Here is an 11,073-nt window from a genome sequence, read left to right as displayed (position 1 = left end):
TCACAAGGGATCAAAGCCTTTTCCGTCACTCCCGGGCCGTGCCAAAGAAAAGTTCGAGGGAGAAAAGGCTGCCTCCCGCATCTGCGGCGAAAGCCCGCGCCTTCTGACCCCACAGCCCGCGGGGTGGGTGGTGAGGGCGGGAGCGCAGGAAGCCTGTGTCTTTAAGAGGCCTCCGCCAGTGGGGCGGAGACGGCCGGCGCTTCCCCGGGCCTTGGGCCCGCCCTCCCTTGAGTGACACGTAAGCAACCCAATGGGAGAAAGAGAATTCAGCGAGACGGCGAAGCGGAGCAATAGGAGCGCGGGTCGGCCTGCGGGGGCGGGGCCCGGGGAGGCGGGGCGGGCGGAGGCTGGAGCGGCCGCGGAGGCGAGACCCGGGCGCGGGAGCTGGGCCTAGGTCGGCGCCCTGGTGAGTGGGGGGCGCGCCGGGCGCCGCGGTGTGGCGGGCCGCCGGGAGGGGCCTGGCCCGGGGGACGCGGAGAGGAGAGGCCGGGCGGGGAAGGGGGCCGGAGGCTGCGGCCTGCATTGGCCAAAGTGGCTGGAGGGCGGGCCCGGGCTGCTCGGCGCCGGTTCTGCAGGGGGGTCGCGGCCCTGCTGGGTCCGCCGGGCCGGAGGGGTGCGGGTCCCCGGCCGGGAGGGGCCTCGGGCGGGGAAGAGGGCGGGCAGGGCCTGGAGGAGCGGAGGGAGGAGGGGGTGGGAGGATGGAGCCTGCGGGCGCGACAGCAGATGGGGGAGGGACGGGCTGGGCAGCGCGCAGTGGGAGCCGGGGGTGTCTGCGGCTGGTGGCCCCGGCCGCGGCCCGGGAGTCTCTCTTGACCTCGCCGCCCCGAGGCACACCCTGCCCGTCGAGCAGGCCGGCTCCGTGGCCCCCAGCCCGTGTAGTTCTCACCTCCGCCGCTCCCCTTCCGTTCGGGCGTCTGTCGCCTCCCACCTGGACGGCTGCATTGTCCTCCCGGATGTGCCCGCACGCGCTGGGGCTGGCTGCCGGGGGCCTCGCACCGCGGCCAGGGGGATGCTTCAAAATGCACATCAGATCCCGACACTCCGCGGCTTCAAACTGGCCAGCTGCCCACCTCTTGCAGGGTCAGCCCCAGATCCTCGCCCAAGCCCTGGAGACCTGGAACCTCCAGCCTCTCCCTTCTGCTCGGTCCTCTTCACACTGTCCTTTTCCTGCTCCTTCTACATCCCAAACCCTGGCCCTCCTCAGGGCCTTTACACTTACTTAGCCTTCTTTCTGCTCTACCCGGTCCGTTTTAGTCCAGTGAACTCGTCTTGGTCCTTCCAATCTAACCTGCACTCCTGTATCGCTTCCTAGGGGGCATCTCTGGGTCCTGACTCCTCCTCCTGGTGAATTCCTCACTTTTGTCACCCTCTGTACATCGTCACACTTGAACAGCTGCAGTTTTATTTGTGAAAGTATTAAAATGTCTAAAATGTCTGTCTATGCCACCAAATAATAGGGTCCAGAAGATAGTGTCTGGTTTTGCTTCTTGTATCTCCAGCATCTTGCACAGGACCAGGCACTGTAAATACTTATTAAATAAGGGAATAGGGAGGCCTGGATGTCTCAGTGGTTGAGTGTCGGCCTTTGGCTCAGGGTGTGGTCCCAGGGTCCCAGATCAAGTCCCACATCAGGCTTCCCTCGAGGAGGGAGACTCTGCCTGTGTCTCCGCCTCTCTTTCTGTGTCTCTCATGAATAAATAAATAAAATCTTAAAAAAAATAAGGGAATGGAGGACTTGGCTTTGACAGGAGGAAGGGGGTTGTGAATTGTGGCCCCTAATAGCCTGCCAGTGAGGGAAGGAAACCAATATTGGAATATATTGTGTCCTAAGCTCTAGGCTAGAGCCATACCCAGTGTCCAATGGAAATAGAATGCAATATGTGTAGTTTAAATTTTTTAGGAGCCACAACTGAAAAACTAAAACAGGTGAAATTAAGTTTTGGAACACATTTTACTTAACCTATTATATTCCAAAATAATATTATTTTGACATGTGATCAATCAATATAAAAACACTATTACTTTTTATTTATTTATTTTTATTTTTATTTTTTTATTTTCTTTTTTTAATAAGAGATAGCCTCTATGGGCCTTTTTTTAAAAAGATTTTATTTATTTATTAGAGACAGACAGAAACAGAGAGGCAGAGACACAGAGGGAGAAACAGGCTCCATGCAGGGAGCCCGACGTGGGACTCGATCCCAGATCTCCAGGATCAGGCCCTGGGCCGAAGGTGGCCCTAAACTGCTAAGCCACCGGGGCTGCCCCTTTAAAAACACTTTTTTTTTTTTTTTAAGATTTTGTTTATTTATTCATGATAGACACAGAGAGAGGCAGAGACAGAAGCAGGCTCCATGCAGGGAGCCTGATGTGGGACTCGATCCCAGGACTCCAGGATCATGCCTGGACCGAAGGCAGGCGCCAAACCACTGAGCCACCCAGGGATTCCCTATGAAAACACTATTAATGAGATAGTTCACATTGGTGCGGGTTCACTAAGCCTTTGAAATCTGGTATGCATTTTCTACCTACAGCCAGTCCATTTCAGTTCGTGGTAATGACATGCCCAAAAGCTATTAAAGAGTACTTAGGTTAGGGGCTGCCGTATTGGGGTGTGCAGTTCTAAAACCTTTGTATACCTGTGGCATTGAATCCCCTTCAGAGTCTTTTGAGGTAGTTATTGCTACTTGCATTTTACTAATAAAAATAAGGAGTCTCCTAAAAGTTACATTGTCTGCTGGTGATCATCCTAGAGTTTGTGAATGGAGGAGGGAGATTAGTACCAGGACCTAATGTGTTGATCGATTGGGAGTCTGGTCTCTTTATACCCTATGCTGCCTCTAGGAGGTGCCAAGGAAGTTTGGGGGCGGGCCAGAAGTAGGGACTCAACCTGAAAACAGTGGCACCTGTGGCTGTATTGCATATTCTGTCTGGTTTCGTGCAGAGTAAAAGTGTCTGGACGCATCAGTACCACCTGTCTAGGTGGCTCAGTAGCAAGCATATCTGATGCAGTTGGAGGATAAACCTGCAAGGCAAGTCCTTCTTTGACCCAGTCATTTGTACCCCAGCACGTCTACACCAACTCAGTCTGGTCCCAGGATCTGGGGAGAAGAATATACACACCCTGCAGCATCGCAGTGGTGCCAGGAGTACCACGCCCGAGTTAACACTCTGGCTGTTCAGTTCCACAATTGCTCACCGAGCGAGGTTCCCCTTACCGAGAGGCCAGCACTGTTTGAGGCCATTTAGGGTGACTGGAGAGTATAAGTCACAGCCTTCATCTTCAGGATGCTTACCGTGGAAAGGAAAGACCAGATCACGGGGTGATTAGATGATCTGCAACACAACCGTGTGGTGTGAAGAAGAACCAGAATCAGTGGTCTGCAGAGCCTGCAAAGTTGCTGTCTTGGCCAAGCTGTGAAATGTGTTTAAAAGTGTTGAATTTGAGTTCCTTTAGGAGGGGTGGGTACTTTGCAGTTTTCACGGTGCCTGCAATAGATGCTACTTAGCTCATTTACATATCTGCCCTGATACTTAAGGCATTTGAATTTGCCATCCCACTGGAGGCATGCTGGTTTAATATGAGTCACCAGGAAAGATTTGTTGAGCACCTGTTATGTGGCAAGCCTTGTATTGGCCATTGCTCTAGAACTGACCAAAAACTCTCCAAGGCGCTTCTTCTAGAAGACAGTAACAATAACAACAGCAATAATAGCTCACCACCAGCAGCATTGCCTTTGCCTTTTGTGCTGATTTGCCTCCTTGATTGCCTTCACATCTGTTCTCATTTTGTCATCAATATCCTGCAGCCTGGTGGGTTGGGCTTTTTTATGCTGGGAAATATGGTTACAGTTTTTGCAACTTCTTTAAGTTCACACAGTTGGGACTCTGCTTACTGTGTGTCAGAATTTGTGGTTATATGATTAACAGAGTTTATCTCACTTAATATTCATAACCACTTTAGAGAGGAGGGTTGATTCTCATCTCCATTTTACTGTTTAGAGAGGAGGGTTGATTCTCATCTCCATTTTACTGTTATGGAAATTGTTAGAGCTGGGATCCAAATCTAGGTCTGTCTCACTCCAGAACACAAGCTCCAACCATTAAGTGGCACTGGCTCACTAGAAGGTCAAGGTGGGAAGGGACATCAAGGATATCTAGTCTAACCTCCTCATGCGGATCAGGACAGGAGGGCTGGAGAGGCTTGTGGTCGTGAATTTGGGCAGTCAGGTCTCCTGTGCTTGCAGAGGGGGAGCTAACCCAGACATGCTGCGGGGGGGGGGGGGGGGGGGCAAGGCCTTTTGTCCCCCACTGGTGGCGTGGCCTTGCCAGCTTTCCTGGACCTCAGTTCTCTCATTTATAAAATGAGAGGGCTTGGCCTGATTTTACAATGGGAACAATGCTGTGTTGTTACAGTCAGTATTGAAGGAGTCAGGCCCACAGCCCGGGATTTCAGCCATAACCCAGGACTCTTCTCAGCTCACCACACCCCCTTCCCACATGAGCTCTGCCACCATCTCACAACCACAGTGGTCTATTGAAGGGGAACAGTTTCTTAAAATTCATTGGTGTTTTCCATTTCGGTGTCTGTTTCACTTCCAAAAACTGAGGGAAATAGTCTGTAAACACTGAGCCCTTCTAAATCTGTCAATTGTTATAGTGAGGGATTTGTAAAGTTCTAGGCAGTGGATAGTCCTCTGTAGTGTTTTTATTCTCTTTGAAAGTCAGGTCCCAGGACATCCTGGAGGGTATTTTTATTAATTTAATTTAATTTTTTAAGAGAGAGAGCTGGGGGCGGGGCAGAGGGAGAGAGAGAATCTTAAGCAGGCTCCATGCCCAGTGCGGAGCCCAGCATGGGGCTCAATCTCACAGATCTGGGACCATGACCAGAGCTGACATCAAGAATTGGACACTTAACTGAGTAAGCCACCTAGGTGTCTCATGGAGGGTATTTTTAGTGTGGAATTCTGCAGGCACAGCACTGTGCTGGGTATTGTACTACAGACTTTGGGGAAGAATGGGCAGGGGACGAGACACAGGCTGGATGAGTCCCTGCTCTCAGATGGCTAACAGTCCTGTTGGCTGTAGTTCTCAGCCCTAACCACCATTAGGATCACTTGGGTGGGGAGGGGCTTCAGTGACATGGGGTGGGCATCGATGATGTACAACTCTGGTTGTAACCAGAGTTAAGAACTACTGGTCTTGGGCAGCCTGGGTGGCTCAGCGGTTTAGCGCCGCCTTCAGTCCAGGGCATGATCCTGGAGACCCAGAATCGAGTTCCATGTCCAGCTCCCTGCATGGGGCCTGCTTCTCCTTCTGCCTGTGTCTCTGCCTCTCTCTCTCTCTCTGTGTGTCTCATGAGTAAATAAATAAAATCTTAAAAAAAAAAAAAGAAAAGAACCACTGGTCTAGAAGTCTGCTTCTCAGACTTAAACATGCATGTGAACCCCCTAAGGGTCCTGTTGGAAGGCAGATTCTGATTGACTGGGTGATCCTTCATGACTATAGACTCCCAGAAGCTGCTGATGCTGCTGGAGTGCAGTTCACACTTTAGTAGAAAGAGAAGAGACCACGCAGAGGATTACAAGTCAGTGGGACTGTGAAGGTTTGTACTAATAACAACTGGGAGCTCAGAAGAGGGTGCATTTAATTCCACCTGAGGCAAGAAGACTAGGAAGGCCACATGGATGAGTGGTTGTATGAGCTGGGCCTTGGAGGATGACTAGAAGTTTGCCAGTTGGCTAAGGTGGAAGGTGTAATGGCTCAAGCAAAAGCACAGACTCAGAAGAGCATGATGTTTGAGGGAACAAGATGGTCTGGTGCAACATACTAGCATCTACACGGGAGAGTCTGAAAGGCAGTTCCACCTTGCAGAGCCATGAGGAACTGGGGTCAGCTGAATGCCCTGCTAGGGAGTTTAAACTCTGTTCTATACATAGACAAACCCTGCAGAGGGTTTCTATACAGGGTAAGAGGAGACCTAGGTGATCCTTAGGGGAAGAAGCCCAAACAGTTTCCCAGTTCCCATAGCCTTCCTCATTGTGCTTTGGCTCCAACTTAGTGGCTTTTGGGTAAGTCTGGTGTCCAGCATATTTTTACAAAAAGAAACAGCAGCTGCTGTTGGCGTGAAGGTCCTCAGCGTTTCTAGCAGTACGCAGCAGAACCTGAATCTCTGCCAACCCAGTTCCTCTCCTCTGAACCTGAGAGTTCATCCTCATTCAGCAGTCCGAACTAAGGGAAGTTGAGTCACTCTTCAGATGAGAAGATTTCAGAGGGAGAGCCTCGAGTGAGATTGTGGTTTCGATTAGAAAGAAGGTGTGACCTCTAGTTCCCTTCCTGGTATGGTGGACTCTTGCAGGAAACAAACCAGACTCACCCACACTGCCCGCCCCCCCACCCCAACTGAATCAAAAGCAAAAGAAGAGAACAAAAAAAGCACATGTCAATCCTTATCCTTAAAAGAGCAGAGAACAGGGGAGAAGAGGAGCTGGAAACCAGGCATCTTCATTCTGAATACCTTACTAGAGGGAAGGGATCCTCTTTCACTTCCTTTCTTCAGATGGGCTGTGCCACCCTGCCGTCAGTTCTGCTCCAAACTCCAAAGCAGTCACTGCATGGGTGATGATTGATAAAGCTCCACGGGGCCTTTTGTAACGGTGTTGATTTTAGAAACACACTTTTGGAGGCCACTTAGAGAATGTTCCATTGGAGACACCAATGTTACTATTTCTCTCGTTTCCCCAGCTTTGCTTTTGAAAATGTGTGCTTTCATTCTCCTGCCTTACAGAATTACCTTCCTCAGATCAAATGCGTACCTCTCTCCTGTTGATGGCATTTTGAGTTTTCCCAGCCAGCTTGATGTCTGCAATGCTTTAAAGGGGGTGGGAGGTAAGGGATGGTGAGCTGTTTCATCTAGAAGAGGGGTATCACTTCTCCACCCCCTGGGCCTGGATGTGAACCACAGTTCCCTTATTCTGGCCTGGCTATTTGCTGTTGAACTCAAGAGCACCACTGAGCGGCCAGAGCAAGAGGCTATTTATAACCCTCAGAGTTTTGCAATGTTATTGAATTGCTTCGACCTAATTTCCACTTCCTTTCTAAAATGAAAATGAAGAGTAAGCAAGCAAGTACTGAAGGAGTTCCCACAAGGAGACCCTTCATCCAGGAATGTGCTCGGGAGACCCTGACTGCTCCTACTCTCCCATCTCCTGACACATCTACAGAGAGAAAAGCAGAAGGATACTCGTCCTTTTCTTTTCAGTAGAGTAAGGAGCACTAACCCTGGTTTTCTGGTGAGACACCTTCTAACGTTAGAGATGACAACTAACTCAACAGTGGAACTACCATGAAGTTGGAAGGTGGTGGGACGTGGAGGGAACCCCAAACAACCAGAACAATTCACGCTAGTCCCTTTCCATTCAGAGGCAGCCCTGTTCATAGGAGTTGAGGAAGCTAGAGGTGATGGATTTGCATAGACACTGGTGCTTACCAAACCATAACTGTATGCTAGGTGCTGTGTTAGGTTAGTGGGCTACAGGGCATACCTGCCGTGGAGGAGGAACTAGTGAAGAAGAGAGATGTATAAATACGTAACTATCATAACAGTAAGTATGATAGTACTAATACCTACAATGGAGTCACACAGTAGCCCTTCTAGAGGTTGGAACAGAATGTTATGAGAACACAGCGGCCCCATCCTATTTTATCTTGCTTGGGAAAGGTGGGGAAGGAAATGACATCTGAGCTGGGCTTTGATGTTTGAATAGGAGCTCTTTTTTTTTTTTTTTTTTTAGGATTTTATTTATTTATTCATGAGAAACAGAGGAGAGAGAGAGAGAGGCAGAGACACAGGCAGAAGGAGAAGCAGGCTCCATTGCAGGGAGCTGACGCAGGACACAATCCCAGGTCTCCAGGATCACACCGTGGGCTGAAGGTGGCAGCTAACCGTTGAGACACCCAGGCTGCCCGAATAGGAGCTCTTTTGACAGTCCAGGGGAGGAAGGGGACATGCAGAGGGCCAGAAGAAATGGAAGAACACGGCCTGCCTCATAGAAACAGCAAGCAGTCTGGGAAGATCTGGCTAGGTGGAAAGGAACTGAATAGCATGTGGGGAGGTGTGGATCTCCTCTAGACAGTGAGGAACCACTCCCTATTGGAACAGTGAGCTCTTGTTCTGCAGGTCTCTTAGCTGCAGTGTGCTTTAGCTTCTGGTTCAGCAAATCAGAATTCTCCGAGCACCTGCTGGGGGCCACAGACAGCACTACCTGCTTTTCACCTGGCTTTCCAACAGCATCAGACTACCCAGGATCTAATTATTATTATTAGCTGTGTGACACTGAGCATTGGACTTCATTTCTCTGTGCTTTGTTGTCTAATCTGTTAAATGGGGAGTAAAAATATATCACATAGGGTTGCTGTGTGGATTAAATGAATCAATATATGTAAAGCCCTTAGAATAGGACATTAGCACCATGTAATAGTTAGCTAATGTCATCAGCATTGAAGAAGTATTAAGTAGAGGGGAAAGAACTAACTTTGAAGTCCAAATGACTCAGCCTTGAGATCCAGTTCTGATCTGATTTCTTTTTTATGGAGGGAGAGGAGGCGTGGGAAGGAGCCCTGTGGACGACAAGCTTCTCAACCCATCTGAACTTCAGTTGTCTCATCTGTAAAGTAGGGATGATTTTCAAGGTTCCTTGAGCATCAGCTGTAAAATGCTATAGAAGTGGAATATCCGGGGAGCCCGGGTGGCTCAGTTGGTTAAGCAACTGACTCTGGTTTCTGCCTAGGTTGTGATCTCAGGGTTGTGGAATTGAGCCCTGTGCTCAGTGGGGAGTTTGCTTGTGCCTCTCCCTCTGCTCCTCCCCCGCCCCACCCCTGGTATAAATAAATACTTAAATAAATAAAATCTTGGGATCCCTGGGTGGCGCAGCGGTTTGGCGCCTGCCTTTGGCCCAGGGCGCAATCCTGGAGACCCGGGATCGAATCCCACGTCGGGCTCCCGGTGCATGGAGCCTGCTTCTCCCTCTGCCTGTGTCTCTGCCTCTCTCTCTCTCTCTCTCTCTCTCCGTGTGACTATCATAAATTAAATAAATAAATAAATAAATAAATAAATAAATAAATAAATAAATGAATAAAATCTTAAAAGAAATTAGTGATCAACTATAAAGAGGTTGTCTACCCATACTATTATATACAACATGATTACTATAAAGTCGCTTATATAACTGATCTATTTTAAACACACCAAACTTATCTAAGAGGGTCTCACTCTTCATTAATTGAGCTGGTGTTCATTAAGGACCTGCTCACTGTCATTATCATATACCTGTTACGCAGCTGTCTGTGCAGACCCCCATATCAGAGTTCCTCCAAAGCTTGGGGTCAAACTTAGTCATAGGCCTTTTCATTGCAGTGAACAGAAAAGCAGGCTAGTTCCATATAAAGGAGGTTTTTTTTTGGCAGGATCCGGGGGAATTTCAGGCACCCCAAGTGTAGGAGTTGGAGCCATGGAATCTGGGAAGTCATCAGGCTTTTCCATCTCTTTTTGGGACTTTGTGGTTTCTGGTTTCTGGCCTCCACTTATCTACACATTTCTGGATTCTTCCTGCAGTATAGCTTCCTCTGAAAGGCTCTTGGTTTTTGCTTCTTGGTATTTTTGGCTTGCTGGTGGCTTTACCTTGCCATGGTACCTGCTCCGAATTGAACTATGAGCTTTTTTTTTTTTTTTTAATTTTTATTTATTTATGATAGTCACAGAGAGAGAGAGAGAGGGGGGAAGAGACATAGGCAGAGGGAGAAGCAGGCTCCATGCACCGGAGCCTGATGTGGGATTCGATCCCGGGTCTCCAGGATCGCGCCCTGGGCCAAAGGCAGGCGCCAAACCGCTGCGCCACCCAGGGATCCCGAACTATGAGCTTTCTGCTCCAGGGCCCCTAGTCATCCAATTTCCTCAGCCTGTGTCTTTAAATTTAATAGAAAGAATTGGATTTGTCCTGCTTAGATTGAGTGTTCACTTGGGTCTCACCAGCTGGGGCATGGTTCGAGAGAGTGTCATTCAACATAAATGGACAGCCTGCCCTGTGTGAGAAAGGGCAGAGTCGCTGAGAATAGGAGCTCATAGTATCTCTTGGATCGTCCTGGCGGTTGCAAATCTCCATGCTGTAAAATGGATATGAATTTTTGAAACCGCCAAGAATCACTCAGGGCAAAGTTTAATAAAGAAAAGAAACAGTCAACCCAGGAAATGCCAAGTGGGGTCAGAGTAAAGTGGAACTGCCAAATAATGAGCTTTTGCTTCATTGTCTCCAAAGACAGTATCCAGAGTTCTAACAAATACGATTGTTTCTTAGTAGCACCATCAAAATAAAGGTGTAGTTTCTTTGGATGTGGATTTTGAAGTGGGTATACTCTTCATTTGGATTTGTAAATTCTGCTTTAGAATCATGGCCTTTTAAACTTAGGAGGCACTCTACACGTGCTTTAGTTCAATATTCATATCCCACAGTAGAAATTTGGGTGAAAGGGACACATCCACTTCGCCCAGACCCCTGGGATTGGGACTGTGACTGGGTCCTGAGTCCATCAGGTCCAAATCCAGCTACTTCTTCAGCAGGCCAGTCTTCCCAGCCCAGGGCTCTTTCTCTTGCACCTGTAGCACCTACTTATCTTAAAGAAGAACTAAATAACAAATGGTCCTAGAAGCCATCCTATGCAGCTCCATGTATATAAAGTGCAAAAACAGAACATTTATGTATGGTGAGAGAAGTAAGGCAGAAGTTGCCTCTTAGAGGGCTGCAAGGTGGGGGATTGACTGGAAGGAGGTAGAAGGAGATTTTCTAGGGTGATAGAAATGTTCAAAGTCTTGTTTTGGGTGGTGGTTGCAGAGAGATGTATTTCTATTTTATATATTTATACACACATATATATGTGTTCTGTGTGTTTTGTATGTAAATTCTATCAGTTTTAAAAAGTGATCTCACAACTGTACAGTCATACCTCCTAATTATGGCACATTTACCAGTAAGGTTAAGGATGCCTGCCTTAGGAGAGTCATGGTCCCACCCCTGCTTT

At 48.6% G+C, this 11,073-nt stretch overlaps 1 protein-coding gene across 2 annotated transcripts in view; it reads left to right on the top strand.

Annotated features, from left to right (window-relative positions):
* The first annotated feature begins 304 nt into the window (after positions 1 to 304).
* ELMO2 (engulfment and cell motility 2) overlaps positions 305 to 11,073 on the top strand; it is a 40,051-nt gene continuing 29,282 nt past the window's right edge. For both annotated transcript variants that reach the window (XM_035705575.2, XM_025470298.3), the window contains exon 1: positions 305 to 406. The gene's annotated coding sequence lies outside the window, so the exon portion shown is untranslated. The remainder of the gene's footprint in view (positions 407 to 11,073) is intronic.

The sequence above is a fragment of the Canis lupus genome, chromosome 24 (genome assembly GCF_003254725.2).
Source record: "Canis lupus dingo isolate Sandy chromosome 24, ASM325472v2, whole genome shotgun sequence".
NCBI classification, from domain to species: Eukaryota; Metazoa; Chordata; class Mammalia; order Carnivora; family Canidae; genus Canis; species Canis lupus.
Note: the sequence above shows the minus strand (reverse complement) of the source record. Positions and strands in the feature narration are given on the sequence as shown.